The sequence below is a fragment of the Copadichromis virginalis genome, linkage group LG8, assembly GCF_057382275.1.
Source record: "Copadichromis virginalis isolate Kocher_CV1m ecotype Utaka linkage group LG8, C_Virginalis_male_GT1.1, whole genome shotgun sequence".
Taxonomy (NCBI): Eukaryota; Metazoa; Chordata; class Actinopteri; order Cichliformes; family Cichlidae; genus Copadichromis; species Copadichromis virginalis.
This window is the reverse complement of record NC_140625.1, coordinates 29,795,878-29,823,852: the sequence shown is the minus strand read 5'-3', so window position 1 is coordinate 29,823,852 and position 27,975 is coordinate 29,795,878. Positions and strand designations below refer to the sequence as shown.

Below are 27,975 nucleotides of genomic sequence, written 5' to 3'. Positions count from 1 at the left end.
ATTAGCACACCCTAGCATAAGAATCTAGTCAGTTGAAGAGCAAGTTAGTGGCCCAGTCAGTTCCACTCCTCTTGTGTTGGCTGATCTCATCTGCACATGGTCTTCATGCTGCACCAAACCTCGCTCATGCTCTTCTGCTGCACTTTCCACTTCAGCTTCCTGCTGTATCGTTCATTAGCCACCTTGACTCAAGTCAACTTTTCCTCTTGCACTCTTCCCACTTCCAATCCCTTTGCCACCTCTGAAGGCCCCGATCTTCTTCTTGACAAGCTCTTTGATGTCCTTTGTTTGGCTAGCACACAACCTACAGAAGACAAAACCAAGAGACTTAATTCTCAATAGGGATGCAAGTAAAACAGAGAAAATGCTGGACAAGCAGAGTTGTCTAAAGAGTGAATATCAATTCCCTTGTAACCAAAGAAGGAAAAGACCCATGTTTCCGCCCGGTTTCGGACCGGGGACCTTTCGCGTGTGAGGCGAATGTGATAACCACTACACTACGGAAACCCCGAAAGACAGCTTGTTTGGCTTTCCAATGTGTCTCACTGAGTAATCTCGCACTCTGACAAATTTGGTGACATGTTCCTATCATGGCCTTGAAGTAAAAGGAGCCATGGAGAAGAGACAGACGCACTCTAGCAAGGAGTCTGAACTGTAGTCTCCATGTTAGGCTCACTTAAACTTTGGACATTTAGGAGTTCACTAAAGCAAGCACAGCTCAACATATGCTGCCCTAAGAACCCCAGAACCTCTGGCAGCAGAACTGTTGCCTAAAGCGCCCATTTGTTTCATTGCCTTGGGCATTGGCTGAAAATAGGCCCAAGTCCTGTGCAGGCCACCTAGAGCCAGTCATTTCCAAGAGCTTAGTCTGTGCCTCCATCTTCAGGAAATATAGCGACTGGAGATTTGTTGATTTGTGTGAAGTCTGTGGAGTTTGCAGAAATTTGGGCCATAGACAACTCTTTAGCAAGACGAGCATCCAAAGGTTACAGATGTCAGAGACCTGAACCAGATTTGAGTACTTTCTCTTGTCTGTGTCCCAAACAGCAGTAGAACCCCACAAGTTCAAGCAGTGCCTGCAGTCAGACACTTTTATATCAGGACGCATAAGCAAAGACGCATGCTTCCGCCCGGTTTCGGACCGGGGACCTTTCGCGTGTTAGGCGAACGTGATAACCACTACACTACGGAAACTGAGCTTGCGTACCCCGTAGTAATTAAAGGAGCATTTCAATGCTTTCTTACATTTGTGGACTTTTATGACAGATCATGTAGGACTATTGAGAAGGAGGGAACTCCCATTTGTGTCATTCTTCAAGCACTCCCCCACTTATGGCTGTATTGACAATGCAAATTGTGATCTCAAGATTGCATCTCTTGTCATGGGAGCTGATCTTCTGGTTGACAAGCTCTTTGATGTCCTTTGTTTGGCTAGCACACAATCTACAGAAGACAAGACCAAGAAACTTATTTGTCAGTAGGGACGCACGTAAAACAGAGAAAATGCTGCACAAGCAGTGTTCTCTTGGACTAGCATCTCTTCTGATGGGAGCTCTTTCTGAGAAGACCTTTTCGACTTGTGAGCGCACAGGTGGAATTCATGTTTCTTCAAGCCCATTATAGGACTAGATTATTAGATTGACTAGGATCTGGTGTGCGATTAAGGTGTGTGTGGTCATTGCAGGTAAAAGGCAGAACAGAGAAGGAAACTGCTCACTCCCCGTCGGGGAATCGAACCCCGGTCTTCCGCGTGACAGGCGGAGATACTGTCCACTATACTAACGAGGACCTCTGAAGCACTGCAATGGTCACGTCAAGCTGCGATTCGCAGCAGGTATGACAGGTAAAATTTGGCTGGCCGTGTAGAAATCCCCATCGGTTTACCAGGAACTACACTTTTATGCCTGTTTGACACAGATCTTTTGTGTGCTTCAGGCAGGGTTCCATGGTGTAATGGTTAGCACTCTGGACTCTGAATCCAGCGATCTGAGTTCAAGTCTCAGTGGAACCTCATTTGGCTTTCTAGCACTTTGCTCCACAGGTACATTAGCATTAGCACACGCTAGCATAAGAATCTAGTCAGTTGAAGAGCAAGTTAGTGGCCCAGTCAGTTCCACTCCTCTTGTGTTGGCTGATCTCATCTGCACATGGTCTTCATGCTGCACCAAACCTCGCTCATGCTCTTCTGCTGCACTTTCCACTTCAGCTTCCTGCTGTATCGTTCATTAGCCACCTTGACTCAAGTCAACTTTTCCTCTTGCACTCTTCCCACTTCCAATCCCTTTGCCACCTCTGAAGGCCCCGATCTTCTTCTTGACAAGCTCTTTGATGTCCTTTGTTTGGCTAGCACACAACCTACAGAAGACAAAACCAAGAGACTTAATTCTCAATAGGGATGCAAGTAAAACAGAGAAAATGCTGGACAAGCAGAGTTGTCTAAAGAGTGAATATCAATTCCCTTGTAACCAAAGAAGGAAAAGACCCATGTTTCCGCCCGGTTTCGGACCGGGGACCTTTCGCGTGTGAGGCGAACGTGATAACCACTACACTACGGAAACCCCGAAAGACAGCTTGTTTGGCTTTCCAATGTGTCTCACTGAGTAATCTCGCACTCTGACAAATTTGGTGACATGTTCCTATCATGGCCTTGAAGTAAAAGGAGCCATGGAGAAGAGACAGACGCACTCTAGCAAGGAGTCTGAACTGTAGTCTCCATGTTAGGCTCACTTAAACTTTGGACATTTAGGAGTTCACTAAAGCAAGCACAGCTCAACATATGCTGCCCTAAGAACCCCAGAACCTCTGGCAGCAGAACTGTTGCCTAAAGCGCCCATTTGTTTCATTGCCTTGGGCATTGGCTGAAAATAGGCCCAAGTCCTGTGCAGGCCACCTAGAGCCAGTCATTTCCAAGAGCTTAGTCTGTGCCTCCATCTTCAGGAAATATAGCGACTGGAGATTTGTTGATTTGTGTGAAGTCTGTGGAGTTTGCAGAAATTTGGGCCATAGACAACTCTTTAGCAAGACGAGCATCCAAAGGTTACAGATGTCAGAGACCTGAACCAGATTTGAGTACTTTCTCTTGTCTGTGTCCCAAACAGCAGTAGAACCCCACAAGTTCAAGCAGTGCCTGCAGTCAGACACTTTTATATCAGGACGCATAAGCAAAGACGCATGCTTCCGCCCGGTTTCGGACCGGGGACCTTTCGCGTGTTAGGCGAACGTGATAACCACTACACTACGGAAACTGAGCTTGCGTACCCCGTAGTAATTAAAGGAGCATTTCAATGCTTTCTTACATTTGTGGACTTTTATGACAGATCATGTAGGACTATTGAGAAGGAGGGAACTCCCATTTGTGTCATTCTTCAAGCACTCCCCCACTTATGGCTGTATTGACAATGCAAATTGTGATCTCAAGATTGCATCTCTTGTCATGGGAGCTGATCTTCTGGTTGACAAGCTCTTTGATGTCCTTTGTTTGGCTAGCACACAATCTACAGAAGACAAGACCAAGAAACTTATTTGTCAGTAGGGACGCACGTAAAACAGAGAAAATGCTGCACAAGCAGTGTTCTCTTGGACTAGCATCTCTTCTGATGGGAGCTCTTTCTGAGAAGACCTTTTCGACTTGTGAGCGCACAGGTGGAATTCATGTTTCTTCAAGCCCATTATAGGACTAGATTATTAGATTGACTAGGATCTGGTGTGCGATTAAGGTGTGTGTGGTCATTGCAGGTAAAAGGCAGAACAGAGAAGGAAACTGCTCACTCCCCGTCGGGGAATCGAACCCCGGTCTTCCGCGTGACAGGCGGAGATACTGTCCACTATACTAACGAGGACCTCTGAAGCACTGCAATGGTCACGTCAAGCTGCGATTCGCAGCAGGTATGACAGGTAAAATTTGGCTGGCCGTGTAGAAATCCCCATCGGTTTACCAGGAACTACACTTTTATGCCTGTTTGACACAGATCTTTTGTGTGCTTCAGGCAGGGTTCCATGGTGTAATGGTTAGCACTCTGGACTCTGAATCCAGCGATCTGAGTTCAAGTCTCAGTGGAACCTCATTTGGCTTTCTAGCACTTTGCTCCACAGGTACATTAGCATTAGCACACCCTAGCATAAGAATCTAGTCAGTTGAAGAGCAAGTTAGTGGCCCAGTCAGTTCCACTCCTCTTGTGTTGGCTGATCTCATCTGCACATGGTCTTCATGCTGCACCAAACCTCGCTCATGCTCTTCTGCTGCACTTTCCACTTCAGCTTCCTGCTGTATCGTTCATTAGCCACCTTGACTCAAGTCAACTTTTCCTCTTGCACTCTTCCCACTTCCAATCCCTTTGCCACCTCTGAAGGCCCCGATCTTCTTCTTGACAAGCTCTTTGATGTCCTTTGTTTGGCTAGCACACAACCTACAGAAGACAAAACCAAGAGACTTAATTCTCAATAGGGATGCAAGTAAAACAGAGAAAATGCTGGACAAGCAGAGTTGTCTAAAGAGTGAATATCAATTCCCTTGTAACCAAAGAAGGAAAAGACCCATGTTTCCGCCCGGTTTCGGACCGGGGACCTTTCGCGTGTGAGGCGAATGTGATAACCACAACACTACGGAAACCCCAAAAGACAGCTTGTTTGGCTTTCCAATGTGTCTCACTGAGTAATCTCGCACTCTGACAAATTTGGTGACATGTTCCTATCATGGCCTTGAAGTAAAAGGAGCCATGGAGAAGAGACAGACGCACTCTAGCAAGGAGTCTGAACTGTAGTCTCCATGTTAGGCTCACTTAAACTTTGGACATTTAGGAGTTCACTAAAGCAAGCACAGCTCAACATATGCTGCCCTAAGAACCCCAGAACCTCTGGCAGCAGAACTGTTGCCTAAAGCGCCCATTTGTTTCATTGCCTTGGGCATTGGCTGAAAATAGGCCCAAGTCCTGTGCAGGCCACCTAGAGCCAGTCATTTCCAAGAGCTTAGTCTGTGCCTCCATCTTCAGGAAATATAGCGACTGGAGATTTGTTGATTTGTGTGAAGTCTGTGGAGTTTGCAGAAATTTGGGCCATAGACAACTCTTTAGCAAGACGAGCATCCAAAGGTTACAGATGTCAGAGACCTGAACCAGATTTGAGTACTTTCTCTTGTCTGTGTCCCAAACAGCAGTAGAACCCCACAAGTTCAAGCAGTGCCTGCAGTCAGACACTTTTATATCAGGACGCATAAGTAAAGACGCATGCTTCCGCCCGGTTTCGGACCGGGGACCTTTCGCGTGTAAGGCGAACGTGATAACCACTACACTACGGAAACTGAGCTTGCGTACCCCGTAGTAATTAAAGGAGCATTTCAATGCTTTCTTACATTTGTGGACTTTTATGACAGATCATGTAGGACTATTGAGAAGGAGGGAACTCCCATTTGTGTCATTCTTCAAGCACTCCCCCACTTATGGCTGTATTGACAATGCAAATTGTGATCTCAAGATTGCATCTCTTGTCATGGGAGCTGATCTTCTGGTTGACAAGCTCTTTGATGTCCTTTGTTTGGCTAGCACACAATCTACAGAAGACAAGACCAAGAAACTTATTTGTCAGTAGGGACGCACGTAAAACAGAGAAAATGCTGCACAAGCAGTGTTCTCTTGGACTAGCATCTCTTCTGATGGGAGCTCTTTCTGAGAAGACCTTTTCGACTTGTGAGCGCACAGGTGGAATTCATGTTTCTTCAAGCCCATTATAGGACTAGATTATTAGATTGACTAGGATCTGGTGTGCGATTAAGGTGTGTGTGGTCATTGCAGGTAAAAGGCAGAACAGAGAAGGAAACTGCTCACTCCCCGTCGGGGAATCGAACCCCGGTCTTCCGCGTGACAGGCGGAGATACTGTCCACTATACTAACGAGGACCTCTGAAGCACTGCAATGGTCACGTCAAGCTGCGATTCGCAGCAGGTATGACAGGTAAAATTTGGCTGGCCGTGTAGAAATCCCCATCGGTTTACCAGGAACTACACTTTTATGCCTGTTTGACACAGATCTTTTGTGTGCTTCAGGCAGGGTTCCATGGTGTAATGGTTAGCACTCTGGACTCTGAATCCAGCGATCTGAGTTCAAGTCTCAGTGGAACCTCATTTGGCTTTCTAGCACTTTGCTCCACAGGTACATTAGCATTAGCACACGCTAGCATAAGAATCTAGTCAGTTGAAGAGCAAGTTAGTGGCCCAGTCAGTTCCACTCCTCTTGTGTTGGCTGATCTCATCTGCACATGGTCTTCATGCTGCACCAAACCTCGCTCATGCTCTTCTGCTGCACTTTCCACTTCAGCTTCCTGCTGTATCGTTCATTAGCCACCTTGACTCAAGTCAACTTTTCCTCTTGCACTCTTCCCACTTCCAATCCCTTTGCCACCTCTGAAGGCCCCGATCTTCTTCTTGACAAGCTCTTTGATGTCCTTTGTTTGGCTAGCACACAACCTACAGAAGACAAAACCAAGAGACTTAATTCTCAATAGGGATGCAAGTAAAACAGAGAAAATGCTGGACAAGCAGAGTTGTCTAAAGAGTGAATATCAATTCCCTTGTAACCAAAGAAGGAAAAGACCCATGTTTCCGCCCGGTTTCGGACCGGGGACCTTTCGCGTGTGAGGCGAACGTGATAACCACTACACTACGGAAACCCCGAAAGACAGCTTGTTTGGCTTTCCAATGTGTCTCACTGAGTAATCTCGCACTCTGACAAATTTGGTGACATGTTCCTATCATGGCCTTGAAGTAAAAGGAGCCATGGAGAAGAGACAGACGCACTCTAGCAAGGAGTCTGAACTGTAGTCTCCATGTTAGGCTCACTTAAACTTTGGACATTTAGGAGTTCACTAAAGCAAGCACAGCTCAACATATGCTGCCCTAAGAACCCCAGAACCTCTGGCAGCAGAACTGTTGCCTAAAGCGCCCATTTGTTTCATTGCCTTGGGCATTGGCTGAAAATAGGCCCAAGTCCTGTGCAGGCCACCTAGAGCCAGTCATTTCCAAGAGCTTAGTCTGTGCCTCCATCTTCAGGAAATATAGCGACTGGAGATTTGTTGATTTGTGTGAAGTCTGTGGAGTTTGCAGAAATTTGGGCCATAGACAACTCTTTAGCAAGACGAGCATCCAAAGGTTACAGATGTCAGAGACCTGAACCAGATTTGAGTACTTTCTCTTGTCTGTGTCCCAAACAGCAGTAGAACCCCACAAGTTCAAGCAGTGCCTGCAGTCAGACACTTTTATATCAGGACGCATAAGCAAAGACGCATGCTTCCGCCCGGTTTCGGACCGGGGACCTTTCGCGTGTAAGGCGAACGTGATAACCACTACACTACGGAAACTGAGCTTGCGTACCCCGTAGTAATTAAAGGAGCATTTCAATGCTTTCTTACATTTGTGGACTTTTATGACAGATCATGTAGGACTATTGAGAAGGAGGGAACTCCCATTTGTGTCATTCTTCAAGCACTCCCCCACTTATGGCTGTATTGACAATGCAAATTGTGATCTCAAGATTGCATCTCTTGTCATGGGAGCTGATCTTCTGGTTGACAAGCTCTTTGATGTCCTTTGTTTGGCTAGCACACAATCTACAGAAGACAAGACCAAGAAACTTATTTGTCAGTAGGGACGCACGTAAAACAGAGAAAATGCTGCACAAGCAGTGTTCTCTTGGACTAGCATCTCTTCTGATGGGAGCTCTTTCTGAGAAGACCTTTTCGACTTGTGAGCGCACAGGTGGAATTCATGTTTCTTCAAGCCCATTATAGGACTAGATTATTAGATTGACTAGGATCTGGTGTGCGATTAAGGTGTGTGTGGTCATTGCAGGTAAAAGGCAGAACAGAGAAGGAAACTGCTCACTCCCCGTCGGGGAATCGAACCCCGGTCTTCCGCGTGACAGGCGGAGATACTGTCCACTATACTAACGAGGACCTCTGAAGCACTGCAATGGTCACGTCAAGCTGCGATTCGCAGCAGGTATGACAGGTAAAATTTGGCTGGCCGTGTAGAAATCCCCATCGGTTTACCAGGAACTACACTTTTATGCCTGTTTGACACAGATCTTTTGTGTGCTTCAGGCAGGGTTCCATGGTGTAATGGTTAGCACTCTGGACTCTGAATCCAGCGATCTGAGTTCAAGTCTCAGTGGAACCTCATTTGGCTTTCTAGCACTTTGCTCCACAGGTACATTAGCATTAGCACACGCTAGCATAAGAATCTAGTCAGTTGAAGAGCAAGTTAGTGGCCCAGTCAGTTCCACTCCTCTTGTGTTGGCTGATCTCATCTGCACATGGTCTTCATGCTGCACCAAACCTCGCTTATGCTCTTCTGCTGCACTTTCCACTTCAGCTTCCTGCTGTATCGTTCATTAGCCACCTTGACTCAAGTCAACTTTTCCTCTTGCACTCTTCCCACTTCCAATCCCTTTGCCACCTCTGAAGGCCCCGATCTTCTTCTTGACAAGCTCTTTGATGTCCTTTGTTTGGCTAGCACACAACCTACAGAAGACAAAACCAAGAGACTTAATTCTCAATAGGGATGCAAGTAAAACAGAGAAAATGCTGGACAAGCAGAGTTGTCTAAAGAGTGAATATCAATTCCCTTGTAACCAAAGAAGGAAAAGACCCATGTTTCCGCCCGGTTTCGGACCGGGGACCTTTCGCGTGTGAGGCGAACGTGATAACCACTACACTACGGAAACCCCGAAAGACAGCTTGTTTGGCTTTCCAATGTGTCTCACTGAGTAATCTCGCACTCTGACAAATTTGGTGACATGTTCCTATCATGGCCTTGAAGTAAAAGGAGCCATGGAGAAGAGACAGACGCACTCTAGCAAGGAGTCTGAACTGTAGTCTCCATGTTAGGCTCACTTAAACTTTGGACATTTAGGAGTTCACTAAAGCAAGCACAGCTCAACATATGCTGCCCTAAGAACCCCAGAACCTCTGGCAGCAGAACTGTTGCCTAAAGCGCCCATTTGTTTCATTGCCTTGGGCATTGGCTGAAAATAGGCCCAAGTCCTGTGCAGGCCACCTAGAGCCAGTCATTTCCAAGAGCTTAGTCTGTGCCTCCATCTTCAGGAAATATAGCGACTGGAGATTTGTTGATTTGTGTGAAGTCTGTGGAGTTTGCAGAAATTTGGGCCATAGACAACTCTTTAGCAAGACGAGCATCCAAAGGTTACAGATGTCAGAGACCTGAACCAGATTTGAGTACTTTCTCTTGTCTGTGTCCCAAACAGCAGTAGAACCCCACAAGTTCAAGCAGTGCCTGCAGTCAGACACTTTTATATCAGGACGCATAAGCAAAGACGCATGCTTCCGCCCGGTTTCGGACCGGGGACCTTTCGCGTGTAAGGCGAACGTGATAACCACTACACTACGGAAACTGAGCTTGCGTACCCCGTAGTAATTAAAGGAGCATTTCAATGCTTTCTTACATTTGTGGACTTTTATGACAGATCATGTAGGACTATTGAGAAGGAGGGAACTCCCATTTGTGTCATTCTTCAAGCACTCCCCCACTTATGGCTGTATTGACAATGCAAATTGTGATCTCAAGATTGCATCTCTTGTCATGGGAGCTGATCTTCTGGTTGACAAGCTCTTTGATGTCCTTTGTTTGGCTAGCACACAATCTACAGAAGACAAGACCAAGAAACTTATTTGTCAGTAGGGACGCACGTAAAACAGAGAAAATGCTGCACAAGCAGTGTTCTCTTGGACTAGCATCTCTTCTGATGGGAGCTCTTTCTGAGAAGACCTTTTCGACTTGTGAGCGCACAGGTGGAATTCATGTTTCTTCAAGCCCATTATAGGACTAGATTATTAGATTGACTAGGATCTGGTGTGCGATTAAGGTGTGTGTGGTCATTGCAGGTAAAAGGCAGAACAGAGAAGGAAACTGCTCACTCCCCGTCGGGGAATCGAACCCCGGTCTTCCGCGTGACAGGCGGAGATACTGTCCACTATACTAACGAGGACCTCTGAAGCACTGCAATGGTCACGTCAAGCTGCGATTCGCAGCAGGTATGACAGGTAAAATTTGGCTGGCCGTGTAGAAATCCCCATCGGTTTACCAGGAACTACACTTTTATGCCTGTATGACACAGATCTTTTGTGTGCTTCAGGCAGGGTTCCATGGTGTAATGGTTAGCACTCTGGACTCTGAATCCAGCGATCTGAGTTCAAGTCTCAGTGGAACCTCATTTGGCTTTCTAGCACTTTGCTCCACAGGTACATTAGCATTAGCACACGCTAGCATAAGAATCTAGTCAGTTGAAGAGCAAGTTAGTGGCCCAGTCAGTTCCACTCCTCTTGTGTTGACAGATCTCATCTGCACATGGTCTTCATGCTGCACCAAACCTCGCTCATGCTCTTCTGCTGCACTTTCCACTTCAGCTTCCTGCTGTATCGTTCATTAGCCACCTTGACTCAAGTCAACTTTTCCTCTTGCACTCTTCCCACTTCCAATCCCTTTGCCACCTCTGAAGGCCCCGATCTTCTTCTTGACAAGCTCTTTGATGTCCTTTGTTTGGCTAGCACACAACCTACAGAAGACAAAACCAAGAGACTTAATTCTCAATAGGGATGCAAGTAAAACAGAGAAAATGCTGGACAAGCAGAGTTGTCTAAAGAGTGAATATCAATTCCCTTGTGACCAAAGAAGGAAAAGACTCATGTTTTCGCCCGGTTTCGGACCGGGGACCTTTCGCGTGTAAGGCGAACGTGATAACCACTACACTACGGAAACTGAGCTTGCGTACCCTGTAGTAATTAAAGGAGCATTTCAATGCTTTCTTACATTTGTGGACTTTTATGACAGATCATGTAGGACTATTGAGAAGGAGGGAACTCCCATTTGTGTCATTCTTCAAGCACTCCCCCACTTATGGCTGTATTGACAATGCAAATTGTGATCTCAAGATTGCATCTCTTGTCATGGGAGCTGATCTTCTGGTTGACAAGCTCTTTGATGTCCTTTGTTTGGCTAGCACACAATCTACAGAAGACAAGACCAAGAAACTTATTTGTCAGTAGGGACGCACGTAAAACAGAGAAAATGCTGCACAAGCAGTGTTCTCTTGGACTAGCATCTCTTCTGATGGGAGCTCTTTCTGAGAAGACCTTTTCGACTTGTGAGCGCACAGGTGGAATTCATGTTTCTTCAAGCCCATTATAGGACTAGATTATTAGATTGACTAGGATCTGGTGTGCGATTAAGGTGTGTGTGGTCATTGCAGGTAAAAGGCAGAACAGAGAAGGAAACTGCTCACTCCCCGTCGGGGAATCGAACCCCGGTCTTCCGCGTGACAGGCGGAGATACTGTCCACTATACTAACGAGGACCTCTGAAGCACTGCAATGGTCACGTCAAGCTGCGATTCGCAGCAGGTATGACAGGTAAAATTTGGCTGGCCGTGTAGAAATCCCCATCGGTTTACCAGGAACTACACTTTTATGCCTGTTTGACACAGATCTTTTGTGTGCTTCAGGCAGGGTTCCATGGTGTAATGGTTAGCACTCTGGACTCTGAATCCAGCGATCTGAGTTCAAGTCTCAGTGGAACCTCATTTGGCTTTCTAGCACTTTGCTCCACAGGTACATTAGCATTAGCACACGCTAGCATAAGAATCTAGTCAGTTGAAGAGCAAGTTAGTGGCCCAGTCAGTTCCACTCCTCTTGTGTTGGCTGATCTCATCTGCACATGGTCTTCATGCTGCACCAAACCTCGCTTATGCTCTTCTGCTGCACTTTCCACTTCAGCTTCCTGCTGTATCGTTCATTAGCCACCTTGACTCAAGTCAACTTTTCCTCTTGCACTCTTCCCACTTCCAATCCCTTTGCCACCTCTGAAGGCCCCGATCTTCTTCTTGACAAGCTCTTTGATGTCCTTTGTTTGGCTAGCACACAACCTACAGAAGACAAAACCAAGAGACTTAATTCTCAATAGGGATGCAAGTAAAACAGAGAAAATGCTGGACAAGCAGAGTTGTCTAAAGAGTGAATATCAATTCCCTTGTAACCAAAGAAGGAAAAGACCCATGTTTCCGCCCGGTTTCGGACCGGGGACCTTTCGCGTGTGAGGCGAACGTGATAACCACTACACTACGGAAACCCTGAAAGACAGCTTGTTTGGCTTTCCAATGTGTCTCACTGAGTAATCTCGCACTCTGACAAATTTGGTGACATGTTCCTATCATGGCCTTGAAGTAAAAGGAGCCATGGAGAAGAGACAGACGCACTCTAGCAAGGAGTCTGAACTGTAGTCTCCATGTTAGGCTCACTTAAACTTTGGACATTTAGGAGTTCACTAAAGCAAGCACAGCTCAACATATGCTGCCCTAAGAACCCCAGAACCTCTGGCAGCAGAACTGTTGCCTAAAGCGCCCATTTGTTTCATTGCCTTGGGCATTGGCTGAAAATAGGCCCAAGTCCTGTGCAGGCCACCTAGAGCCAGTCATTTCCAAGAGCTTAGTCTGTGCCTCCATCTTCAGGAAATATAGCGACTGGAGATTTGTTGATTTGTGTGAAGTCTGTGGAGTTTGCAGAAATTTGGGCCATAGACAACTCTTTAGCAAGACGAGCATCCAAAGGTTACAGATGTCAGAGACCTGAACCAGATTTGAGTACTTTCTCTTGTCTGTGTCCCAAACAGCAGTAGAACCCCACAAGTTCAAGCAGTGCCTGCAGTCAGACACTTTTATATCAGGACGCATAAGCAAAGACGCATGCTTCCGCCCGGTTTCGGACCGGGGACCTTTCGCGTGTAAGGCGAACGTGATAACCACTACACTACGGAAACTGAGCTTGCGTACCCCGTAGTAATTAAAGGAGCATTTCAATGCTTTCTTACATTTGTGGACTTTTATGACAGATCATGTAGGACTATTGAGAAGGAGGGAACTCCCATTTGTGTCATTCTTCAAGCACTCCCCCACTTATGGCTGTATTGACAATGCAAATTGTGATCTCAAGATTGCATCTCTTGTCATGGGAGCTGATCTTCTGGTTGACAAGCTCTTTGATGTCCTTTGTTTGGCTAGCACACAATCTACAGAAGACAAGACCAAGAAACTTATTTGTCAGTAGGGACGCACGTAAAACAGAGAAAATGCTGCACAAGCAGTGTTCTCTTGGACTAGCATCTCTTCTGATGGGAGCTCTTTCTGAGAAGACCTTTTCGACTTGTGAGCGCACAGGTGGAATTCATGTTTCTTCAAGCCCATTATAGGACTAGATTATTAGATTGACTAGGATCTGGTGTGCGATTAAGGTGTGTGTGGTCATTGCAGGTAAAAGGCAGAACAGAGAAGGAAACTGCTCACTCCCCGTCGGGGAATCGAACCCCGGTCTTCCGCGTGACAGGCGGAGATACTGTCCACTATACTAACGAGGACCTCTGAAGCACTGCAATGGTCACGTCAAGCTGCGATTCGCAGCAGGTATGACAGGTAAAATTTGGCTGGCCGTGTAGAAATCCCCATCGGTTTACCAGGAACTACACTTTTATGCCTGTATGACACAGATCTTTTGTGTGCTTCAGGCAGGGTTCCATGGTGTAATGGTTAGCACTCTGGACTCTGAATCCAGCAATCTGAGTTCAAGTCTCAGTGGAACCTCATTTGGCTTTCTAGCACTTTGCTCCACAGGTACATTAGCATTAGCACACGCTAGCATAAGAATCTAGTCAGTTGAAGAGCAAGTTAGTGGCCCAGTCAGTTCCACTCCTCTTGTGTTGACAGATCTCATCTGCACATGGTCTTCATGCTGCACCAAACCTCGCTCATGCTCTTCTGCTGCACTTTCCACTTCAGCTTCCTGCTGTATCGTTCATTAGCCACCTTGACTCAAGTCAACTTTTCCTCTTGCACTCTTCCCACTTCCAATCCCTTTGCCACCTCTGAAGGCCCCGATCTTCTTCTTGACAAGCTCTTTGATGTCCTTTGTTTGGCTAGCACACAACCTACAGAAGACAAAACCAAGAGACTTAATTCTCAATAGGGATGCAAGTAAAACAGAGAAAATGCTGGACAAGCAGAGTTGTCTAAAGAGTGAATATCAATTCCCTTGTGACCAAAGAAGGAAAAGACTCATGTTTTCGCCCGGTTTCGGACCGGGGACCTTTCGCGTGTAAGGCGAACGTGATAACCACTACACTACGGAAACTGAGCTTGCGTACCCTGTAGTAATTAAAGGAGCATTTCAATGCTTTCTTACATTTGTGGACTTTTATGACAGATCATGTAGGACTATTGAGAAGGAGGGAACTCCCATTTGTGTCATTCTTCAAGCACTCCCCCACTTATGGCTGTATTGACAATGCAAATTGTGATCTCAAGATTGCATCTCTTGTCATGGGAGCTGATCTTCTGGTTGACAAGCTCTTTGATGTCCTTTGTTTGGCTAGCACACAATCTACAGAAGACAAGACCAAGAAACTTATTTGTCAGTAGGGACGCACGTAAAACAGAGAAAATGCTGCACAAGCAGTGTTCTCTTGGACTAGCATCTCTTCTGATGGGAGCTCTTTCTGAGAAGACCTTTTCGACTTGTGAGCGCACAGGTGGAATTCATGTTTCTTCAAGCCCATTATAGGACTAGATTATTAGATTGACTAGGATCTGGTGTGCGATTAAGGTGTGTGTGGTCATTGCAGGTAAAAGGCAGAACAGAGAAGGAAACTGCTCACTCCCCGTCGGGGAATCGAACCCCGGTCTTCCGCGTGACAGGCGGAGATACTGTCCACTATACTAACGAGGACCTCTGAAGCACTGCAATGGTCACGTCAAGCTGCGATTCGCAGCAGGTATGACAGGTAAAATTTGGCTGGCCGTGTAGAAATCCCCATCGGTTTACCAGGAACTACACTTTTATGCCTGTTTGACACAGATCTTTTGTGTGCTTCAGGCAGGGTTCCATGGTGTAATGGTTAGCACTCTGGACTCTGAATCCAGCGATCTGAGTTCAAGTCTCAGTGGAACCTCATTTGGCTTTCTAGCACTTTGCTCCACAGGTACATTAGCATTAGCACACCCTAGCATAAGAATCTAGTCAGTTGAAGAGCAAGTTAGTGGCCCAGTCAGTTCCACTCCTCTTGTGTTGGCTGATCTCATCTGCACATGGTCTTCATGCTGCACCAAACCTCGCTCATGCTCTTCTGCTGCACTTTCCACTTCAGCTTCCTGCTGTATCGTTCATTAGCCACCTTGACTCAAGTCAACTTTTCCTCTTGCACTCTTCCCACTTCCAATCCCTTTGCCACCTCTGAAGGCCCCGATCTTCTTCTTGACAAGCTCTTTGATGTCCTTTGTTTGGCTAGCACACAACCTACAGAAGACAAAACCAAGAGACTTAATTCTCAATAGGGATGCAAGTAAAACAGAGAAAATGCTGGACAAGCAGAGTTGTCTAAAGAGTGAATATCAATTCCCTTGTAACCAAAGAAGGAAAAGACCCATGTTTCCGCCCGGGGACCTTTCGCGTGTGAGGCGAACGTGATAACCACTACACTACGGAAACCCCGAAAGACAGCTTGTTTGGCTTTCCAATGTGTCTCACTGAGTAATCTCGCACTCTGACAAATTTGGTGACATGTTCCTATCATGGCCTTGAAGTAAAAGGAGCCATGGAGAAGAGACAGACGCACTCTAGCAAGGAGTCTGAACTGTAGTCTCCATGTTAGGCTCACTTAAACTTTGGACATTTAGGAGTTCACTAAAGCAAGCACAGCTCAACATATGCTGCCCTAAGAACCCCAGAACCTCTGGCAGCAGAACTGTTGCCTAAAGCGCCCATTTGTTTCATTGCCTTGGGCATTGGCTGAAAATAGGCCCAAGTCCTGTGCAGGCCACCTAGAGCCAGTCATTTCCAAGAGCTTAGTCTGTGCCTCCATCTTCAGGAAATATAGCGACTGGAGATTTGTTGATTTGTGTGAAGTCTGTGGAGTTTGCAGAAATTTGGGCCATAGACAACTCTTTAGCAAGACGAGCATCCAAAGGTTACAGATGTCAGAGACCTGAACCAGATTTGAGTACTTTCTCTTGTCTGTGTCCCAAACAGCAGTAGAACCCCACAAGTTCAAGCAGTGCCTGCAGTCAGACACTTTTATATCAGGACGCATAAGCAAAGACGCATGCTTCCGCCCGGTTTCGGACCGGGGACCTTTCGCGTGTTAGGCGAACGTGATAACCACTACACTACGGAAACTGAGCTTGCGTACCCCGTAGTAATTAAAGGAGCATTTCAATGCTTTCTTACATTTGTGGACTTTTATGACAGATCATGTAGGACTATTGAGAAGGAGGGAACTCCCATTTGTGTCATTCTTCAAGCACTCCCCCACTTATGGCTGTATTGACAATGCAAATTGTGATCTCAAGATTGCATCTCTTGTCATGGGAGCTGATCTTCTGGTTGACAAGCTCTTTGATGTCCTTTGTTTGGCTAGCACACAATCTACAGAAGACAAGACCAAGAAACTTATTTGTCAGTAGGGACGCACGTAAAACAGAGAAAATGCTGCACAAGCAGTGTTCTCTTGGACTAGCATCTCTTCTGATGGGAGCTCTTTCTGAGAAGACCTTTTCGACTTGTGAGCGCACAGGTGGAATTCATGTTTCTTCAAGCCCATTATAGGACTAGATTATTAGATTGACTAGGATCTGGTGTGCGATTAAGGTGTGTGTGGTCATTGCAGGTAAAAGGCAGAACAGAGAAAGAAACTGCTCACTCCCCGTCGGGGAATCGAACCCCGGTCTTCCGCGTGACAGGCGGAGATACTGTCCACTATACTAACGAGGACCTCTGAAGCACTGCAATGGTCACGTCAAGCTGCGATTCGCAGCAGGTATGACAGGTAAAATTTGGCTGGCCGTGTAGCAATCCCCATCGGTTTACCAGGAACTACACTTTTATGCCTGTTTGACACAGATCTTTTGTGTGCTTCAGGCAGGGTTCCATGGTGTAATGGTTAGCACTCTGGACTCTGAATCCAGCGATCTGAGTTCAAGTCTCAGTGGAACCTCATTTGGCTTTCTAGCACTTTGCTCCACAGGTGCATTAGCACACGCTAGCATAAGAATCTAGTCAGTTGAAGAGCAAGTTAGTGGCCCAGTCAGTTCCACTCCTCTTGTGTTGGCTGATCTCATCTGCACATGGTCTTCATGCTGCACCAAACCTCGCTCATACTCTTCTGCTGCACTTTCCACTTCAGCTTCCTGCTGTATCGTTCATTAGCCACCTTGACTCAAGTCAACTTTTCCTCTTGCACTCTTCCCACTTCCAATCCCTTTGCCACCTCTGAAGGCCCCGATCTTCTTCTTGACAAGCTCTTTGATGTCCTTTGTTTGGCTAGCACACAACCTACAGAAGACAAAACCAAGAGACTTAATTCTCAATAGGGATGCAAGTAAAACAGAGAAAATGCTGGACAAGCAGAGTTGTCTAAAGAGTGAATATCAATTCCCTTGTAACCAAAGAAGGAAAAGACCCATGTTTCCGGCCGGTTTCGGACCGGGGACCTTTCGCGTGTGAGGCGAACGTGATAACCACTACACTACGGAAACCCCAAAAGACAGCTTGTTTGGCTTTCCAATGTGTCTCACTGAGTAATCTCGCACTCTGACAAATTTGGTGACATGTTCCTATCATGGCCTTGAAGTAAAAGGAGCCATGGAGAAGAGACAGACGCACTCTAGCAAGGAGTCTGAACTGTAGTCTCCATGTTAGGCTCACTTAAACTTTGGACATTTAGGAGTTCACTAAAGCAAGCACAGCTCAACATATGCTGCCCTAAGAACCCCAGAACCTCTGGCAGCAGAACTGTTGCCTAAAGCGCCCATTTGTTTCATTGCCTTGGGCATTGGCTGAAAATAGGCCCAAGTCCTGTGCAGGCCACCTAGAGCCAGTCATTTCCAAGAGCTTAGTCTGTGCCTCCATCTTCAGGAAATATAGCGACTGGAGATTTGTTGATTTGTGTGAAGTCTGTGGAGTTTGCAGAAATTTGGGCCATAGACAACTCTTTAGCAAGACGAGCATCCAAAGGTTACAGATGTCAGAGACCTGAACCAGATTTGAGTACTTTCTCTTGTCTGTGTCCCAAACAGCAGTAGAACCCCACAAGTTCAAGCAGTGCCTGCAGTCAGACACTTTTATATCAGGACGCATAAGCAAAGACGCATGCTTCCGCCCGGTTTCGGACCGGGGACCTTTCGCGTGTTAGGCGAACGTGATAACCACTACACTACGGAAACTGAGCTTGCGTACCCCGTAGTAATTAAAGGAGCATTTCAATGCTTTCTTACATTTGTGGACTTTTATGACAGATCATGTAGGACTATTGAGAAGGAGGGAACTCCCATTTGTGTCATTCTTCAAGCACTCCCCCACTTATGGCTGTATTGACAATGCAAATTGTGATCTCAAGATTGCATCTCTTGTCATGGGAGCTGATCTTCTGGTTGACAAGCTCTTTGATGTCCTTTGTTTGGCTAGCACACAATCTACAGAAGACAAGACCAAGAAACTTATTTGTCAGTAGGGACGCACGTAAAACAGAGAAAATGCTGCACAAGCAGTGTTCTCTTGGACTAGCATCTCTTCTGATGGGAGCTCTTTCTGAGAAGACCTTTTCGACTTGTGAGCGCACAGGTGGAATTCATGTTTCTTCAAGCCCATTATAGGACTAGATTATTAGATTGACTAGGATCTGGTGTGCGATTAAGGTGTGTGTGGTCATTGCAGGTAAAAGGCAGAACAGAGAAGGAAACTGCTCACTCCCCGTCGGGGAATCGAACCCCGGTCTTCCGCGTGACAGGCGGAGATACTGTCCACTATACTAACGAGGACCTCTGAAGCACTGCAATGGTCACGTCAAGCTGCGATTCGCAGCAGGTATGACAGGTAAAATTTGGCTGGCCGTGTAGAAATCCCCATCGGTTTACCAGGAACTACACTTTTATGCCTGTTTGACACAGATCTTTTGTGTGCTTCAGGCAGGGTTCCATGGTGTAATGGTTAGCACTCTGGACTCTGAATCCAGCGATCTGAGTTCAAGTCTCAGTGGAACCTCATTTGGCTTTCTAGCACTTTGCTCCACAGGTACATTAGCATTAGCACACACTAGCATAAGAATCTAGTCAGTTGAAGAGCAAGTTAGTGGCCCAGTCAGTTCCACTCCTCTTGTGTTGGCTGATCTCATCTGCACATGGTCTTCATGCTGCACCAAACCTCGCTCATACTCTTCTGCTGCACTTTCCACTTCAGCTTCCTGCTGTATCGTTCATTAGCCACCTTGACTCAAGTCAACTTTTCCTCTTGCACTCTTCCCACTTCCAATCCCTTTGCCACCTCTGAAGGCCCCGATCTTCTTCTTGACAAGCTCTTTGATGTCCTTTGTTTGGCTAGCACACAACCTACAGAAGACAAAACCAAGAGACTTAATTCTCAATAGGGATGCAAGTAAAACAGAGAAAATGCTGGACAAGCAGAGTTGTCTAAAGAGTGAATATCAATTCCCTTGTAACCAAAGAAGGAAAAGACCCATGTTTCCGCCCGGTTTCGGACCGGGGACCTTTCGCGTGTGAGGTGAACGTGATAACCACTACACTACGGAAACCCCGAAAGACAGCTTGTTTGGCTTTCCAATGTGTCTCACTGAGTAATCTCGCACTCTGACAAATTTGGTGACATGTTCCTATCATGGCCTTGAAGTAAAAGGAGCCATGGAGAAGAGACAGACGCACTCTAGCAAGGAGTCTGAACTGTAGTCTCCATGTTAGGCTCACTTAAACTTTGGACATTTAGGAGTTCACTAAAGCAAGCACAGCTCAACATATGCTGCCCTAAGAACCCCAGAACCTCTGGCAGCAGAACTGTTGCCTAAAGCGCCCATTTGTTTCATTGCCTTGGGCATTGGCTGAAAATAGGCCCAAGTCCTGTGCAGGCCACCTAGAGCCAGTCATTTCCAAGAGCTTAGTCTGTGCCTCCATCTTCAGGAAATATAGCGACTGGAGATTTGTTGATTTGTGTGAAGTCTGTGGAGTTTGCAGAAATTTGGGCCATAGACAACTCTTTAGCAAGACGAGCATCCAAAGGTTACAGATGTCAGAGACCTGAACCAGATTTGAGTACTTTCTCTTGTCTGTGTCCCAAACAGCAGTAGAACCCCACAAGTTCAAGCAGTGCCTGCAGTCAGACACTTTTATATCAGGACGCATAAGCAAAGACGCATGCTTCCGCCCGGTTTCGGACCGGGGACCTTTCACGTGTAAGGCGAACGTGATAACCACTACACTACGGAAACTGAGCTTGCGTACCCCGTAGTAATTAAAGGAGCATTTCAATGCTTTCTTACATTTGTGGACTTTTATGACAGATCATGTAGGACTATTGAGAAGGAGGGAACTCCCATTTGTGTCATTCTTCAAGCACTCCCCCACTTATGGCTGTATTGACAATGCAAATTGTGATCTCAAGATTGCATCTCTTGTCATGGGAGCTGATCTTCTGGTTGACAAGCTCTTTGATGTCCTTTGTTTGGCTAGCACACAATCTACAGAAGACAAGACCAAGAAACTTATTTGTCAGTAGGGACGCACGTAAAACAGAGAAAATGCTGCACAAGCAGTGTTCTCTTGGACTAGCATCTCTTCTGATGGGAGCTCTTTCTGAGAAGACCTTTTCGACTTGTGAGCGCACAGGTGGAATTCATGTTTCTTCAAGCCCATTATAGGACTAGATTATTAGATTGACTAGGATCTGGTGTGCGATTAAGGTGTGTGTGGTCATTGCAGGTAAAAGGCAGAACAGAGAAGGAAACTGCTCACTCCCCGTCGGGGAATCGAACCCCGGTCTTCCGCGTGACAGGCGGAGATACTGTCCACTATACTAACGAGGACCTCTGAAGCACTGCAATGGTCACGTCAAGCTGCGATTCGCAGCAGGTATGACAGGTAAAATTTGGCTGGCCGTGTAGAAATCCCCATCGGTTTACCAGGAACTACACTTTTATGCCTGTTTGACACAGATCTTTTGTGCGCTTCAGGCAGGGTTCCATGGTGTAATGGTTAGCACTCTGGACTCTGAATCCAGCGATCTGAGTTCAAGTCTCAGTGGAACCTCATTTGGCTTTCTAGCACTTTGCTCCACAGGTACATTAGCATTAGCACACGCTAGCATAAGAATCTAGTCAGTTGAAGAGCAAGTTAGTGGCCCAGTCAGTTCCACTCCTCTTGTGTTGGCTGATCTCATCTGCACATGGTCTTCATGCTGCACCAAACCTCGCTCATGCTCTTCTGCTGCACTTTCCACTTCAGCTTCCTGCTGTATCGTTCATTAGCCACCTTGACTCAAGTCAACTTTTCCTCTTGCACTCTTCCCACTTCCAATCCCTTTGCCACCTCTGAAGGCCCCGATCTTCTTCTTGACAAGCTCTTTGATGTCCTTTGTTTGGCTAGCACACAACCTACAGAAGACAAAACCAAGAGACTTAATTCTCAATAGGGATGCAAGTAAAACAGAGAAAATGCTGGACAAGCAGAGTTGTCTAAAGAGTGAATATCAATTCCCTTGTAACCAAAGAAGGAAAAGACCCATGTTTCCGCCCGGTTTCGGACCGGGGACCTTTCGCGTGTGAGGTGAACGTGATAACCACTACACTACGGAAACCCCGAAAGACAGCTTGTTTGGCTTTCCAATGTGTCTCACTGAGTAATCTCGCACTCTGACAAATTTGGTGACATGTTCCTATCATGGCCTTGAAGTAAAAGGAGCCATGGAGAAGAGACAGACGCACTCTAGCAAGGAGTCTGAACTGTAGTCTCCATGTTAGGCTCACTTAAACTTTGGACATTTAGGAGTTCACTAAAGCAAGCACAGCTCAACATATGCTGCCCTAAGAACCCCAGAACCTCTGGCAGCAGAACTGTTGCCTAAAGCGCCCATTTGTTTCATTGCCTTGGGCATTGGCTGAAAATAGGCCCAAGTCCTTTGCAGGCCACCTAGAGCCAGTCATTTCCAAGAGCTTAGTCTGTGCCTCCATCTTCAGGAAATATAGCGACTGGAGATTTGTTGATTTGTGTGAAGTCTGTGGAGTTTGCAGAAATTTGGGCCATAGACAACTCTTTAGCAAGACGAGCATCCAAAGGTTACAGATGTCAGAGACCTGAACCAGATTTGAGTACTTTCTCTTGTCTGTGTCCCAAACAGCAGTAGAACCCCACAAGTTCAAGCAGTGCCTGCAGTCAGACACTTTTATATCAGGACGCATAAGCAAAGACGCATGCTTCCGCCCGGTTTCGGACCGGGGACCTTTCGCGTGTTAGGCGAACGTGATAACCACTACACTACGGAAACTGAGCTTGCGTACCCCGTAGTAATTAAAGGAGCATTTCAATGCTTTCTTACATTTGTGGACTTTTATGACAGATCATGTAGGACTATTGAGAAGGAGGGAACTCCCATTTGTGTCATTCTTCAAGCACTCCCCCACTTATGGCTGTATTGACAATGCAAATTGTGATCTCAAGATTGCATCTCTTGTCATGGGAGCTGATCTTCTGGTTGACAAGCTCTTTGATGTCCTTTGTTTGGCTAGCACACAATCTACAGAAGACAAGACCAAGAAACTTATTTGTCAGTAGGGACGCACGTAAAACAGAGAAAATGCTGCACAAGCAGTGTTCTCTTGGACTAGCATCTCTTCTGATGGGAGCTCTTTCTGAGAAGACCTTTTCGACTTGTGAGCGCACAGGTGGAATTCATGTTTCTTCAAGCCCATTATAGGACTAGATTATTAGATTGACTAGGATCTGGTGTGCGATTAAGGTGTGTGTGGTCATTGCAGGTAAAAGGCAGAACAGAGAAGGAAACTGCTCACTCCCCGTCGGGGAATCGAACCCCGGTCTTCCGCGTGACAGGCGGAGATACTGTCCACTATACTAACGAGGACCTCTGAAGCACTGCAATGGTCACGTCAAGCTGCGATTCGCAGCAGGTATGACAGGTAAAATTTGGCTGGCCGTGTAGAAATCCCCATCAGTTTACCAGGAACTACACTTTTATGCCTGTTTGACACAGATCTTTTGTGTGCTTCAGGCAGGGTTCCATGGTGAAATGGTTAGCACTCTGGACTCTGAATCCAGCAATCTGAGTTCAAGTCTCAGTGGAACCTCATTTGGCTTTCTAGCACTTTGCTCCACAGGTACATTAGCATTAGCACACGCTAGCATAAGAATCTAGTCAGTTGAAGAGCAAGTTAGTGGCCCAGTCAGTTCCACTCCTCTTGTGTTGGCTGATCTCATCTGCACATGGTCTTCATGCTGCACCAAACCTCGCTCATGCTCTTCTGCTGCACTTTCCACTTCAGCTTCCTGCTGTATCGTTCATTAGCCACCTTGACTCAAGTCAACTTTTCCTCTTGCACTCTTCCCACTTCCAATCCCTTTGCCACCTCTGAAGGCCCCGATCTTCTTCTTGACAAGCTCTTTGATGTCCTTTGTTTGGCTAGCACACAACCTACAGAAGACAAAACCAAGAGACTTAATTCTCAATAGGGATGCAAGTAAAACAGAGAAAATGCTGGACAAGCAGAGTTGTCTAAAGAGTGAATATCAATTCCCTTGTAACCAAAGAAGGAAAAGACCCATGTTTCCGCCCGGTTTCGGACCGGGGACCTTTCGCGTGTGAGGTGAACGTGATAACCACTACACTACGGAAACCCCGAAAGACAGCTTGTTTGGCTTTCCAATGTGTCTCACTGAGTAATCTCGCACTCTGACAAATTTGGTGACATGTTCCTATCATGGCCTTGAAGTAAAAGGAGCCATGGAGAAGAGACAGACGCACTCTAGCAAGGAGTCTGAACTGTAGTCTCCATGTTAGGCTCACTTAAACTTTGGACATTTAGGAGTTCACTAAAGCAAGCACAGCTCAACATATGCTGCCCTAAGAACCCCAGAACCTCTGGCAGCAGAACTGTTGCCTAAAGCGCCCATTTGTTTCATTGCCTTGGGCATTGGCTGAAAATAGGCCCAAGTCCTGTGCAGGCCACCTAGAGCCAGTCATTTCCAAGAGCTTAGTCTGTGCCTCCATCTTCAGGAAATATAGCGACTGGAGATTTGTTGATTTGTGTGAAGTCTGTGGAGTTTGCAGAAATTTGGGCCATAGACAACTCTTTAGCAAGACGAGCATCCAAAGGTTACAGATGTCAGAGACCTGAACCAGATTTGAGTACTTTCTCTTGTCTGTGTCCCAAACAGCAGTAGAACCCCACAAGTTCAAGCAGTGCCTGCAGTCAGACACTTTTATATCAGGACACATAAGCAAAGACGCATGCTTCCGCCCGGTTTCGGACCGGGGACCTTTCGCGTGTAAGGCGAACGTGATAACCACTACACTACGGAAACTGAGCTTGCGTACCCCGTAGTAATTAAAGGAGCATTTCAATGCTTTCTTACATTTGTGGACTTTTATGACAGATCATGTAGGACTATTGAGAAGGAGGGAACTCCCATTTGTGTCATTCTTCAAGCACTCCCCCACTTATGGCTGTATTGACAATGCAAATTGTGATCTCAAGATTGCATCTCTTGTCATGGGAGCTGATCTTCTGGTTGACAAGCTCTTTGATGTCCTTTGTTTGGCTAGCACACAATCTACAGAAGACAAGACCAAGAAACTTATTTGTCAGTAGGGACGCACGTAAAACAGAGAAAATGCTGCACAAGCAGTGTTCTCTTGGACTAGCATCTCTTCTGATGGGAGCTCTTTCTGAGAAGACCTTTTCGACTTGTGAGCGCACAGGTGGAATTCATGCTTCTTCAAGCCCATTATAGGACTAGATTATTAGATTGACTAGGATCTGGTGTGCGATTAAGGTGTGTGTGGTCATTGCAGGTAAAAGGCAGAACAGAGAAGGAAACTGCTCACTCCCCGTCGGGGAATCGAACCCCGGTCTTCCGCGTGACAGGCGGAGATACTGTCCACTATACTAACGAGGACCTCTGAAGCACTGCAATGGTCACGTCAAGCTGCGATTCGCAGCAGGTATGACAGGTAAAATTTGGCTGGCCGTGTAGAAATCCCCATCGGTTTACCAGGAACTACACTTTTATGCCTGTTTGACACAGATCTTTTGTGCGCTTCAGGCAGGGTTCCATGGTGTAATGGTTAGCACTCTGGACTCTGAATCCAGCGATCTGAGTTCAAGTCTCAGTGGAACCTCATTTGGCTTTCTAGCACTTTGCTCCACAGGTACATTAGCATTAGCACACCCTAGCATAAGAATCTAGTCAGTTGAAGAGTAAGTTAGTGGCCCAGTCAGTTCCACTCCTCTTGTGTTGGCTGATCTCATCTGCACATGGTCTTCATGCTGCACCAAACCTCGCTCATGCTCTTCTGCTGCACTTTCCACTTCAGCTTCCTGCTGTATCGTTCATTAGCCACCTTGACTCAAGTCAACTTTTCCTCTTGCACTCTTCCCACTTCCAATCCCTTTGCCACCTCTGAAGGCCCCGATCTTCTTCTTGACAAGCTCTTTGATGTCCTTTGTTTGGCTAGCACACAACCTACAGAAGACAAAACCAAGAGACTTAATTCTCAATAGGGATGCAAGTAAAACAGAGAAAATGCTGGACAAGCAGAGTTGTCTAAAGAGTGAATATCAATTCCCTTGTAACCAAAGAAGGAAAAGACCCATGTTTCCGCCCGGTTTCGGACCGGGGACCTTTCGCGTGTGAGGCGAACGTGATAACCACTACACTACGGAAACCCCGAAAGACAGCTTGTTTGGCTTTCCAATGTGTCTCACTGAGTAATCTCGCACTCTGACAAATTTGGTGACATGTTCCTATCATGGCCTTGAAGTAAAAGGAGCCATGGAGAAGAGACAGACGCACTCTAGCAAGGAGTCTGAACTGTAGTCTCCATGTTAGGCTCACTTAAACTTTGGACATTTAGGAGTTCACTAAAGCAAGCACAGCTCAACATATGCTGCCCTAAGAACCCCAGAACCTCTGGCAGCAGAACTGTTGCCTAAAGCGCCCATTTGTTTCATTGCCTTGGGCATTGGCTGAAAATAGGCCCAAGTCCTGTGCAGGCCACCTAGAGCCAGTCATTTCCAAGAGCTTAGTCTGTGCCTCCATCTTCAGGAAATATAGCGACTGGAGATTTGTTGATTTGTGTGAAGTCTGTGGAGTTTGCAGAAATTTGGGCCATAGACAACTCTTTAGCAAGACGAGCATCCAAAGGTTACAGATGTCAGAGACCTGAACCAGATTTGAGTACTTTCTCTTGTCTGTGTCCCAAACAGCAGTAGAACCCCACAAGTTCAAGCAGTGCCTGCAGTCAGACACTTTTATATCAGGACGCATAAGCAAAGACGCATGCTTCCGCCCGGTTTCGGACCGGGGACCTTTCGCGTGTAAGGCGAACGTGATAACCACTACACTACGGAAACTGAGCTTGCGTACCCCGTAGTAATTAAAGGAGCATTTCAATGCTTTCTTACATTTGTGGACTTTTATGACAGATCATGTAGGACTATTGAGAAGGAGGGAACTCCCATTTGTGTCATTCTTCAAGCACTCCCCCACTTATGGCTGTATTGACAATGCAAATTGTGATCTCAAGATTGCATCTCTTGTCATGGGAGCTGATCTTCTGGTTGACAAGCTCTTTGATGTCCTTTGTTTGGCTAGCACACAATCTACAGAAGACAAGACCAAGAAACTTATTTGTCAGTAGGGACGCACGTAAAACAGAGAAAATGCTGCACAAGCAGTGTTCTCTTGGACTAGCATCTCTTCTGATGGGAGCTCTTTCTGAGAAGACCTTTTCGACTTGTGAGCGCACAGGTGGAATTCATGTTTCTTCAAGCCCATTATAGGACTAGATTATTAGATTGACTAGGATCTGGTGTGCGATTAAGGTGTGTGTGGTCATTGCAGGTAAAAGGCAGAACAGAGAAGGAAACTGCTCACTCCCCGTCGGGGAATCGAACCCCGGTCTTCCGCGTGACAGGCGGAGATACTGTCCACTATACTAACGAGGACCTCTGAATCAGTGCAATGGTCACGTCAAGCTGCGATTCGCAGCAGGTATGACAGGTAAAATTTGGCTGGCCGTGTAGAAATCCCCATCGGTTTACCAGGAACTACACTTTTATGCCTGTTTGACACAGATCTTTTGTGTGCTTCAGGCAGGGTTCCATGGTGTAATGGTTAGCACTCTGGACTCTGAATCCAGCGATCTGAGTTCAAGTCTCAGTGGAACCTCATTTGGCTTTCTAGCACTTTGCTCCACAGGTACATTAGCATTAGCACACGCTAGCATAAGAATCTAGTCAGTTGAAGAGCAAGTTAGTGGCCCAGTCAGTTCCACTCCTCTTGTGTTGGCTGATCTCATCTGCACATGGTCTTCATGCTGCACTTTCCACTTCAGCTTCCTGCTGTATCGTTCATTAGCCACCTTGACTCAAGTCAACTTTTCCTCTTGCACTCTTCCCACTTCCAATCCCTTTGCCACCTCTGAAGGCCCCGATCTTCTTCTTGACAAGCTCTTTGATGTCCTTTGTTTGGCTAGCACACAACCTACAGAAGACAAAACCAAGAGACTTAATTCTCAATAGGGATGCAAGTAAAACAGAGAAAATGCTGGACAAGCAGAGTTGTCTAAAGAGTGAATATCAATTCCCTTGTAACCAAAGAAGGAAAAGACCCATGTTTCCGCCCGGTTTCGGACCGGGGACCTTTCGCGTGTGAGGCGAACGTGATAACCACTACACTACGGAAACCCCGAAAGACAGCTTGTTTGGCTTTCCAATGTGTCTCACTGAGTAATCTCGCACTCTGACAAATTTGGTGACATGTTCCTATCATGGCCTTGAAGTAAAAGGAGCCATGGAGAAGAGACAGACGCACTCTAGCAAGGAGTCTGAACTGTAGTCTCCATGTTAGGCTCACTTAAA

At 46.4% G+C, this 27,975-nt stretch overlaps 49 non-coding genes across 49 annotated transcripts; 13 read left to right on the top strand and 36 right to left on the bottom strand.

Moving 5' to 3' along the window:
* Positions 1-434: 434 nt before the first annotated feature.
* Positions 435-507, bottom strand: trnav-cac (transfer RNA valine (anticodon CAC)). The gene has a single exon. It is a non-coding gene; the product is annotated as a tRNA-Val (tRNA).
* A 614-nt stretch (positions 508-1,121) lies between these two features.
* trnav-aac (transfer RNA valine (anticodon AAC)) lies at positions 1,122-1,194 on the bottom strand. Its single transcript has one exon. It is a non-coding gene; the product is annotated as a tRNA-Val (tRNA).
* Positions 1,195-1,716: 522 nt separating this feature from the next.
* trnad-guc (transfer RNA aspartic acid (anticodon GUC)) lies at positions 1,717-1,788 on the bottom strand. Its single transcript has one exon. It is a non-coding gene; the product is annotated as a tRNA-Asp (tRNA).
* A 151-nt stretch (positions 1,789-1,939) lies between these two features.
* On the top strand, positions 1,940-2,011 carry trnaq-cug (transfer RNA glutamine (anticodon CUG)). Its single transcript has one exon. It is a non-coding gene; the product is annotated as a tRNA-Gln (tRNA).
* Positions 2,012-2,485: 474 nt separating this feature from the next.
* trnav-cac (transfer RNA valine (anticodon CAC)) lies at positions 2,486-2,558 on the bottom strand. Its single transcript has one exon. It is a non-coding gene; the product is annotated as a tRNA-Val (tRNA).
* A 614-nt stretch (positions 2,559-3,172) lies between these two features.
* Positions 3,173-3,245, bottom strand: trnav-aac (transfer RNA valine (anticodon AAC)). Its single transcript has one exon. It is a non-coding gene; the product is annotated as a tRNA-Val (tRNA).
* Positions 3,246-3,767: 522 nt separating this feature from the next.
* Positions 3,768-3,839, bottom strand: trnad-guc (transfer RNA aspartic acid (anticodon GUC)). Its single transcript has one exon. It is a non-coding gene; the product is annotated as a tRNA-Asp (tRNA).
* A 151-nt stretch (positions 3,840-3,990) lies between these two features.
* Positions 3,991-4,062, top strand: trnaq-cug (transfer RNA glutamine (anticodon CUG)). Its single transcript has one exon. It is a non-coding gene; the product is annotated as a tRNA-Gln (tRNA).
* Positions 4,063-5,223: 1,161 nt separating this feature from the next.
* On the bottom strand, positions 5,224-5,296 carry trnav-uac (transfer RNA valine (anticodon UAC)). Its single transcript has one exon. It is a non-coding gene; the product is annotated as a tRNA-Val (tRNA).
* Positions 5,297-5,818: 522 nt separating this feature from the next.
* Positions 5,819-5,890, bottom strand: trnad-guc (transfer RNA aspartic acid (anticodon GUC)). The gene has a single exon. It is a non-coding gene; the product is annotated as a tRNA-Asp (tRNA).
* A 151-nt stretch (positions 5,891-6,041) lies between these two features.
* Positions 6,042-6,113, top strand: trnaq-cug (transfer RNA glutamine (anticodon CUG)). Its single transcript has one exon. It is a non-coding gene; the product is annotated as a tRNA-Gln (tRNA).
* Positions 6,114-6,587: 474 nt separating this feature from the next.
* trnav-cac (transfer RNA valine (anticodon CAC)) lies at positions 6,588-6,660 on the bottom strand. Its single transcript has one exon. It is a non-coding gene; the product is annotated as a tRNA-Val (tRNA).
* Positions 6,661-7,274: 614 nt separating this feature from the next.
* On the bottom strand, positions 7,275-7,347 carry trnav-uac (transfer RNA valine (anticodon UAC)). Its single transcript has one exon. It is a non-coding gene; the product is annotated as a tRNA-Val (tRNA).
* A 522-nt stretch (positions 7,348-7,869) lies between these two features.
* Positions 7,870-7,941, bottom strand: trnad-guc (transfer RNA aspartic acid (anticodon GUC)). The gene has a single exon. It is a non-coding gene; the product is annotated as a tRNA-Asp (tRNA).
* A 151-nt stretch (positions 7,942-8,092) lies between these two features.
* trnaq-cug (transfer RNA glutamine (anticodon CUG)) lies at positions 8,093-8,164 on the top strand. The gene has a single exon. It is a non-coding gene; the product is annotated as a tRNA-Gln (tRNA).
* Positions 8,165-8,638: 474 nt separating this feature from the next.
* trnav-cac (transfer RNA valine (anticodon CAC)) lies at positions 8,639-8,711 on the bottom strand. Its single transcript has one exon. It is a non-coding gene; the product is annotated as a tRNA-Val (tRNA).
* A 614-nt stretch (positions 8,712-9,325) lies between these two features.
* trnav-uac (transfer RNA valine (anticodon UAC)) lies at positions 9,326-9,398 on the bottom strand. Its single transcript has one exon. It is a non-coding gene; the product is annotated as a tRNA-Val (tRNA).
* A 522-nt stretch (positions 9,399-9,920) lies between these two features.
* On the bottom strand, positions 9,921-9,992 carry trnad-guc (transfer RNA aspartic acid (anticodon GUC)). Its single transcript has one exon. It is a non-coding gene; the product is annotated as a tRNA-Asp (tRNA).
* A 151-nt stretch (positions 9,993-10,143) lies between these two features.
* On the top strand, positions 10,144-10,215 carry trnaq-cug (transfer RNA glutamine (anticodon CUG)). The gene has a single exon. It is a non-coding gene; the product is annotated as a tRNA-Gln (tRNA).
* Positions 10,216-10,689: 474 nt separating this feature from the next.
* On the bottom strand, positions 10,690-10,762 carry trnav-uac (transfer RNA valine (anticodon UAC)). The gene has a single exon. It is a non-coding gene; the product is annotated as a tRNA-Val (tRNA).
* Positions 10,763-11,284: 522 nt separating this feature from the next.
* Positions 11,285-11,356, bottom strand: trnad-guc (transfer RNA aspartic acid (anticodon GUC)). The gene has a single exon. It is a non-coding gene; the product is annotated as a tRNA-Asp (tRNA).
* Positions 11,357-11,507: 151 nt separating this feature from the next.
* Positions 11,508-11,579, top strand: trnaq-cug (transfer RNA glutamine (anticodon CUG)). Its single transcript has one exon. It is a non-coding gene; the product is annotated as a tRNA-Gln (tRNA).
* A 474-nt stretch (positions 11,580-12,053) lies between these two features.
* On the bottom strand, positions 12,054-12,126 carry trnav-cac (transfer RNA valine (anticodon CAC)). The gene has a single exon. It is a non-coding gene; the product is annotated as a tRNA-Val (tRNA).
* A 614-nt stretch (positions 12,127-12,740) lies between these two features.
* On the bottom strand, positions 12,741-12,813 carry trnav-uac (transfer RNA valine (anticodon UAC)). Its single transcript has one exon. It is a non-coding gene; the product is annotated as a tRNA-Val (tRNA).
* Positions 12,814-13,335: 522 nt separating this feature from the next.
* On the bottom strand, positions 13,336-13,407 carry trnad-guc (transfer RNA aspartic acid (anticodon GUC)). The gene has a single exon. It is a non-coding gene; the product is annotated as a tRNA-Asp (tRNA).
* Positions 13,408-13,558: 151 nt separating this feature from the next.
* Positions 13,559-13,630, top strand: trnaq-cug (transfer RNA glutamine (anticodon CUG)). Its single transcript has one exon. It is a non-coding gene; the product is annotated as a tRNA-Gln (tRNA).
* A 474-nt stretch (positions 13,631-14,104) lies between these two features.
* On the bottom strand, positions 14,105-14,177 carry trnav-uac (transfer RNA valine (anticodon UAC)). Its single transcript has one exon. It is a non-coding gene; the product is annotated as a tRNA-Val (tRNA).
* Positions 14,178-14,699: 522 nt separating this feature from the next.
* Positions 14,700-14,771, bottom strand: trnad-guc (transfer RNA aspartic acid (anticodon GUC)). Its single transcript has one exon. It is a non-coding gene; the product is annotated as a tRNA-Asp (tRNA).
* Positions 14,772-14,922: 151 nt separating this feature from the next.
* trnaq-cug (transfer RNA glutamine (anticodon CUG)) lies at positions 14,923-14,994 on the top strand. The gene has a single exon. It is a non-coding gene; the product is annotated as a tRNA-Gln (tRNA).
* Positions 14,995-16,144: 1,150 nt separating this feature from the next.
* Positions 16,145-16,217, bottom strand: trnav-aac (transfer RNA valine (anticodon AAC)). The gene has a single exon. It is a non-coding gene; the product is annotated as a tRNA-Val (tRNA).
* Positions 16,218-16,739: 522 nt separating this feature from the next.
* Positions 16,740-16,811, bottom strand: trnad-guc (transfer RNA aspartic acid (anticodon GUC)). The gene has a single exon. It is a non-coding gene; the product is annotated as a tRNA-Asp (tRNA).
* A 151-nt stretch (positions 16,812-16,962) lies between these two features.
* On the top strand, positions 16,963-17,034 carry trnaq-cug (transfer RNA glutamine (anticodon CUG)). Its single transcript has one exon. It is a non-coding gene; the product is annotated as a tRNA-Gln (tRNA).
* A 468-nt stretch (positions 17,035-17,502) lies between these two features.
* trnav-cac (transfer RNA valine (anticodon CAC)) lies at positions 17,503-17,575 on the bottom strand. Its single transcript has one exon. It is a non-coding gene; the product is annotated as a tRNA-Val (tRNA).
* Positions 17,576-18,189: 614 nt separating this feature from the next.
* On the bottom strand, positions 18,190-18,262 carry trnav-aac (transfer RNA valine (anticodon AAC)). Its single transcript has one exon. It is a non-coding gene; the product is annotated as a tRNA-Val (tRNA).
* Positions 18,263-18,784: 522 nt separating this feature from the next.
* trnad-guc (transfer RNA aspartic acid (anticodon GUC)) lies at positions 18,785-18,856 on the bottom strand. Its single transcript has one exon. It is a non-coding gene; the product is annotated as a tRNA-Asp (tRNA).
* Positions 18,857-19,007: 151 nt separating this feature from the next.
* On the top strand, positions 19,008-19,079 carry trnaq-cug (transfer RNA glutamine (anticodon CUG)). Its single transcript has one exon. It is a non-coding gene; the product is annotated as a tRNA-Gln (tRNA).
* A 1,161-nt stretch (positions 19,080-20,240) lies between these two features.
* trnav-uac (transfer RNA valine (anticodon UAC)) lies at positions 20,241-20,313 on the bottom strand. Its single transcript has one exon. It is a non-coding gene; the product is annotated as a tRNA-Val (tRNA).
* A 522-nt stretch (positions 20,314-20,835) lies between these two features.
* On the bottom strand, positions 20,836-20,907 carry trnad-guc (transfer RNA aspartic acid (anticodon GUC)). The gene has a single exon. It is a non-coding gene; the product is annotated as a tRNA-Asp (tRNA).
* A 151-nt stretch (positions 20,908-21,058) lies between these two features.
* trnaq-cug (transfer RNA glutamine (anticodon CUG)) lies at positions 21,059-21,130 on the top strand. The gene has a single exon. It is a non-coding gene; the product is annotated as a tRNA-Gln (tRNA).
* A 1,161-nt stretch (positions 21,131-22,291) lies between these two features.
* trnav-aac (transfer RNA valine (anticodon AAC)) lies at positions 22,292-22,364 on the bottom strand. Its single transcript has one exon. It is a non-coding gene; the product is annotated as a tRNA-Val (tRNA).
* A 522-nt stretch (positions 22,365-22,886) lies between these two features.
* trnad-guc (transfer RNA aspartic acid (anticodon GUC)) lies at positions 22,887-22,958 on the bottom strand. Its single transcript has one exon. It is a non-coding gene; the product is annotated as a tRNA-Asp (tRNA).
* A 1,384-nt stretch (positions 22,959-24,342) lies between these two features.
* Positions 24,343-24,415, bottom strand: trnav-uac (transfer RNA valine (anticodon UAC)). The gene has a single exon. It is a non-coding gene; the product is annotated as a tRNA-Val (tRNA).
* Positions 24,416-24,937: 522 nt separating this feature from the next.
* On the bottom strand, positions 24,938-25,009 carry trnad-guc (transfer RNA aspartic acid (anticodon GUC)). The gene has a single exon. It is a non-coding gene; the product is annotated as a tRNA-Asp (tRNA).
* Positions 25,010-25,160: 151 nt separating this feature from the next.
* Positions 25,161-25,232, top strand: trnaq-cug (transfer RNA glutamine (anticodon CUG)). The gene has a single exon. It is a non-coding gene; the product is annotated as a tRNA-Gln (tRNA).
* Positions 25,233-25,706: 474 nt separating this feature from the next.
* Positions 25,707-25,779, bottom strand: trnav-cac (transfer RNA valine (anticodon CAC)). Its single transcript has one exon. It is a non-coding gene; the product is annotated as a tRNA-Val (tRNA).
* A 614-nt stretch (positions 25,780-26,393) lies between these two features.
* On the bottom strand, positions 26,394-26,466 carry trnav-uac (transfer RNA valine (anticodon UAC)). Its single transcript has one exon. It is a non-coding gene; the product is annotated as a tRNA-Val (tRNA).
* Positions 26,467-26,988: 522 nt separating this feature from the next.
* On the bottom strand, positions 26,989-27,060 carry trnad-guc (transfer RNA aspartic acid (anticodon GUC)). Its single transcript has one exon. It is a non-coding gene; the product is annotated as a tRNA-Asp (tRNA).
* A 151-nt stretch (positions 27,061-27,211) lies between these two features.
* Positions 27,212-27,283, top strand: trnaq-cug (transfer RNA glutamine (anticodon CUG)). Its single transcript has one exon. It is a non-coding gene; the product is annotated as a tRNA-Gln (tRNA).
* A 445-nt stretch (positions 27,284-27,728) lies between these two features.
* Positions 27,729-27,801, bottom strand: trnav-cac (transfer RNA valine (anticodon CAC)). The gene has a single exon. It is a non-coding gene; the product is annotated as a tRNA-Val (tRNA).
* Positions 27,802-27,975: the final 174 nt, after the last annotated feature.